The sequence below is a fragment of the Aplysia californica genome, unplaced genomic scaffold (assembly GCF_000002075.1).
Source record: "Aplysia californica isolate F4 #8 unplaced genomic scaffold, AplCal3.0 scaffold00315, whole genome shotgun sequence".
NCBI classification, from domain to species: domain Eukaryota; kingdom Metazoa; phylum Mollusca; class Gastropoda; order Aplysiida; family Aplysiidae; genus Aplysia; species Aplysia californica.
The window spans coordinates 630,896-637,127 of NW_004797585.1; positions in this window are offsets into that span (position 1 = coordinate 630,896).

Below are 6,232 nucleotides of genomic sequence, written 5' to 3' on the forward strand. Positions count from 1 at the left end.
TGTTCAGAGAGTTTACAGTAATACTATTACTGTAAACTCTCTCTGGTATGTGACTGTGTTTGTATAATTGTATGGGCAAAATAAGTTAAAGATCGTTTCCCACTTGATTCAGTACGCATATTTAGAGCCACCACTCTTCGTGCGCGGCATTTAGAGTAGCTGTAATAAACTTCCCCCTCGTTATTTACCAAGGTAATTACTGAGTAAAGTGGTTTTTAATTCGAACTCTATTACGCAAAGCCTAATTACGTCTTTTTCTGTGCTTTGGACCAATCCCAGGGGGGGGGGGTCAAGAGAGAGAGAGAGAGAGAAAAAAAGAGAGACAGAGACAGAGTGGATGTCAGTGTTAGACGGGGAGAGAGAGAGAGAGAGAGGGGGGGGAGAGGGAGAGAGCCAGACAGTAACGCTCATATGACCTTATGCAGTTGCGAGCGCCGTAAAAACTCTGCTAAAACTAAAAAGAGCCAGAGGGACAGACAGAGAGATTGTAAGAGAGAGAGAGAGAAAGAGAACGTTCTGGTTATTGCTCTCATCAAGGATTGTTTCTTCACAACTCAGAGCGCGTTCTTGTAACCACAAACTGAAGAACTACGGCCCGTCGTTTTTCCTCAATGGTTTTCCTTCCTCTGTCTGGGCCGCAAATGAGGCCTGCATGTCCCAGGCACATACTTTGCCACCTCACGTTGTTGGTTTGTCGGCGATACATAGCGTCCCCCGACAGCCGCCCCCTTCATTATTTTGGTGATCTCACTGCTTGGAATGTTCACTCAGATTTTGTTAAGTCATCCCGGCGTGCTCAAATGTGATAGATTTAAGTTTTTATTTTACGGCGCTCGCAATTGCATAAGGTCATAATATGAATGCGCAGGGCACTTTAAATATTTTTATTTTGGTAGGACTTAATTTCGAACTTTGCCGGATGGCGGCCGAAGCCTACTCCGATTTTGGACTACCATTCTCTCTCTCTCTCTCTCTCTCTCTCTCTCTCTCTCTCTCTCTCTCTCTCTCTTTCTCTCTCTCTCTATCTCCCCACCCCCAGCATTTCCTGGGACAGAACAACATCAACAATTATCTTGTCCCCCTCCCCCTAATCCTACTTGTAAACTTGCTAGATCTAGTTGTAATCTCTCGTTGGCGAGTGTAATACATTTTTTAAAACACCACACTGATATCTGCTGGCGAAATACATCCGGACCAACAAAGTTCAAATGACCAGCCAATTGGACAAGATGATCCATTCAAGAGTCTCACATGAAAACAAAAGTGTCATGAGTCGGAGTCAGAGTGAGGATTGGGAAGAAATCTGGATCGTTTTCCTTTATTGTCAGCCACGCTAATTTACATGTTGTGCTATCAGTGTGTCTCCCTGCGCGAAATAAACCCCAAACAAAACTATAATAACGTAATCATAGACGAAACAAGCAGAAAACGTTCGATTCAAAAAATGGAAAATTAAGAAACTGCATTTATATGTCATGTTGTCGTGAGAGTAGAGATGACTTTGGTTTTAAACTTTGCAACCAAAACAAACCAAAGGCTGGGAGTCGTTAGTTTGCAAGCATCGACATGCTAGCATTGCACTAAAATCAAAGAGGTTATACGTAAAACTAGAGGTCTTAGCTGTGACGTCACGAGTGTCAACCTTGAGGGGTGCATCACTCTTCCGGAGGGGAATAAAAGGCCAGTCGGTGCACAGCAAACCACTTTTCAATCACGGTTTATGATACTCTGGGAAGTCTTTTGATGCTGGTTTCTTTTTCATGCGATTTGCCTATCGCTAAAATGTACTCATAGGGATTTGTGTGATTGTTTACCTCTAAAAGAGCCAGACAATCTCCAAATAACGCGAACGGGGCCCTTTTACACGGCGAGACCTTACGGGGGAGGAAAATTCAGAAAAATGAAGAGATGCACTTGATAATTACTTGTTAAACTCAAAACATAATTTTCTTGAAATCTTTTGCTGTGCGTCTCCCAAAAGCAGATTTGACACCCTGCAAGGCTGGCTGAACGGAGAAGAACCACTGTCGATGTTGTTGAGATGAGAGAATGTAAAGTAGCCAACCTGGTGTAACTACCCACCAATAAGACCAGCGTAATAGTCTGTCTCATTTACGGAACCGATGCCAAACAACATGTGCCACAGCAGCAGCAGGGGTTCATGGAAGATGGGGTGTTGTGTAGCCAAACACCAATCCCAATCAACGTTAATTTTAGAAAATATTGTGAACGTTTTAGATAAGATAAAACGGCTATTTATCTAAGTGTTGCATTTTAAAATGTTGTCAGTATGTATTATTTATTATTTGTGCCCGATATTAAACCACGTTCTTTGGGTGTGCAAACGGGATCCGTACAATGAGTGATTTACAGTATCCCAGCGTACAATTAATCGTTAATTTTTAGACAATAAGTGGGCGGTTGGTGGGTGCTCTGGTGTGGTTTGCTTCTTCTTTCCTATAAAAAATATATGTGAGGCAGCGTGGTGGAATCAGGCTCTCGTTAATTTTTGGGCATGTAGAGTTTGGTATCATCTTAAAGCTTGTTCACTTGTCTTTATTTAATTTTGGATGAAAAGAATATCCATGTATCTTGAATACAAGTCGAGATATTTGGAAATGAAGGAGGTGGGGGTCACCTGTTTTCAGAGAAAATTAGTGAGAAAATGGCCGCCAAAGATTAGTTATTTCCTTAGCTTAAGAGTCCGTGGTAACTGAAAATTTACATTTTCTGTGATTTTAATCAACGTTTTTCAGAAAAATCCACACATAAATGATTTCTTTAAAGGGCATGAAAGGTGTTGAGCCAAAAAAAAAATTGATGAAACTTCACAAACTGGGGAAAAATGCAAGTTTCTTCACTTTGATTATTTTGACGAGAGCCTGATTCCACCACGCTGCCTCACATATCGTCCTTATCTCTCCTCCTTCTTTTTTATGTTTGTTACTCTCTTGTAACACCTCTAATCTTCGGCACTTATATGACCTTATGCAGTTGCGAGCGCCCTAAAAACCTCTATTAAAACTTTAAAAAACTAACTGAGACAATAACGAATTAATAGATTGAATTATTAACCCAGTCTTAAACCCCTTCACATTCTATGAAGACCTAGGCTTTGCAGCAGTAGAAGGAGAATGTAGACCACATGACATAAAAGCAATCAATTTGGTAAGTCTGAAGTTGTGTCCTTTTTCTTAAGAAACTCAATTACTCACTTTATTTCCCTCTGCCCCTCTCCCACCGCGCCCGGGAAAAACAAAACAACACCTCATATTATTATGTCTCTCTGTTCATTTGTAACCCACATTTAATAGCATTTATGTTTCTCACAATCAGTCAGCCGGTGCGGTGTTGTGTATGCTTTTTTTTAAAAATAGACATATACCATACTTGGAGTTGTTTTAGCATTGCACTTCCGGTAAAACATATCCTTATATTTGACACGTGAAATATAGGCTGACCTAACCTATTTTTAACTCTCCCGGAAACGAAATAATCTAGGTCTAGGTCAAGTGCTTTAATTTCATTTTTTAATGTTTTTCAGCACAAATCTGCTATTGTACAGCCTTATTGATCATGTAAAGTGCAATGAAGAAGCAAGAATGTACCTAAAGATGCAAATTTCCTTCCAAAATGAGTCGAATCGAGGCTTTCTAAGTCCCCAAAACGACTGACGAAAAAGCGTGCTTGCAGAAAAATCGCGTAGTCAGGCAAAGGCAGTCAGTGACTGACAAAAACAAGCTCATTTGCATGTGAGCTAGGCCTGCAAGTGACGAAAAAGCGCAGTGGACGCGGGGCCTAAGCTGATATCTGACACGTGAAATATAAAAATTTGCTTAGATTACTCCGCGCACTAGATTTAGATCTATATTCGCCGTCTACTTCTAGATTCTAGGCGATCCCTCTGTGTAGGCTAAGCAAAGTAGCCTAGATCTAGATTCTAGATCTAGTAAAAACTGAAAAACTTCCGTGCAAATGCAGAGCGAGCCCACCATGGGTAACCAAACACTAGTCGCCCAGTCTCGCTATCACTTTTATAGTCGAGTATAGTAGAAAATCTTTCTACGTTGCCCTTAATTTTGTTTCAAATAGTCAAATGATGGGTACCGTAATGAACCGGGATTACGCCAGAGTATGGTGAGGTTACGTTCAATTCTTTTCCCGTATAAAATAATCTTTTGTTCTTATGGGTCATCATAATATTGCAACTTGTCAGGTGCAGCTAAACTGCCCTCTTTCAACTTAATTAGTACAACTGACGTTTGGGAATTTCTTTTTCCGTACAGACATTGTAGCAGCACACCAGATAAACACAATATGTGGACAGTGGACACTAGAGTCTAGATCTAGATCTAGATCTAAATAAATTGTAATATCAAAATGATAGATCAACTAGAACACGACTAAATAAATAGCACCACTTACTTAGATTTAGATCTAGATCTAGGGCTAGATTCTAGGCCTATATCAGCTTGAATAAATACAAAAAAATGATCATTTGATCATCAAAGGATTACGATGGTTTGAAATTTGATAGTCACTTTATCAAAAAATAAGAAACCCACTGTCTAGGTCACTTGCATTACCGTTCGAATTTTCGTTTACATTAATTCTATCACTACATATACTAAATGATCAACTATATAAATGAAGGAAGATTAATTTTTAAAACAATACGCAATTAATAAAAATGATATTAGACAATATGAGTATAGAGCCTGACACTCTTGGATAATTACTTTATTGGAAATAATAAAAGTTACTTCCCTTGTTATTCTTACCTCCCCTTTAGAAATCAAGAATATCGAAAATCGATAGACAAAAACTAGATATCTAACTAGATCTAGATCTACGTACTTGGAATCAGCACATCAGTTTCCAAATAACTTGACAACTTTTGTTGTTTAAAAAACCCTTTTTTTCATCTTTGACCAATGTAATGCAATGCACTAGATCTAGATCTAGATCTAATAGATTTCTAATCTATGTCTAGACTAGATTCTCTAGAATTTTAGATCTTGACCTTGTCATATCTAGAATAGAGAATAACTCTATGCCTTTGGTTTGTTTTGGTTACGAAGTTTAAAATCAAAATCAAAGTCATCTCTATTCTAACAACAACAACAGGCCGTATTAATGCAGTATCTTTCAACTTTTGAATCGTACGTTTTCTGATTACTTTGCTTATATTTACGTTATGATTGTTTTGTTTGGGGTTTGTTTCGCGGAGGGAGACACACGGATAGCACAACTTGTAAATTAGCGGGGCTAAAAGTAAAGGAAAACAATCCAGATTTTTCTCAATTCTCAAACCGACTCCGATGGGCATGAAAACGTTGTTTTCATGTGAGACTCTAGAATGGATCCTCTTGTCCAATTGACTGGTCATTTGAACTTTGTCGGTAGAGATGTATTTCGGCAGCTGATACCAGTATGGTATACAAAATTTCTTACGCTCGTTGTGGTGTTAGACCATGATTTATCCTACTTGTGAAATTGCTGTTTGTAATCACTCGTTGAAACTCGTGATTACAACTTGGCAATTTCACTCGTAGGATAAATCGTGATCTTACACAACAACTCATGTAATACATTCTTTATGTTATATGTTTAAACAACAACAAACAAAAAGAAAACTGAAAAATAAAACTGAACTGAGCTTCAAACTCCGTGATGACCTAGACGTTTTGTAGGACGCACAGTGTGGCAGCGCTGTTTCTAATCCTCTCATAAAATGGCGACTAAGCGAGCTGAGTGGGCCCGCACAGCCATAGTAAGTTTGCGTGAGTGACGTCACAGCTGCGACCTCCAGTACTATTATAACCTCTTTGACTAAAATACATCGCCGCGCTCTGACGTAATCACGGTTCGCTAGGTTGCGCACCATTTTACTCAATTTGGAGCAAAATTAAGTGCAATTTAGAGAGTTGTGTCTGCTCTCTACTTTTTATATTTTACGTGTGAAATAGGCACTATAAGGATTATTTTACCGGAAGTGGGATGCTAAAACGGCTCCAGTTATAGTATGAAATACGAGGATTTATGAGATGTCATAGCCACTAATTTTTAACAAGTACAATAACATGAATTCTTATCAGAGAGTTTTACTTACTATAATCTCTCTGGTCCTACTACAATCTATTGTGCTATTGTATTGAAACCACTTCTAAACACTAAACCATAGCCCAGACAAAAATCAAACAGACGAGCAAGGAAAGACGGCAAGTTTTCA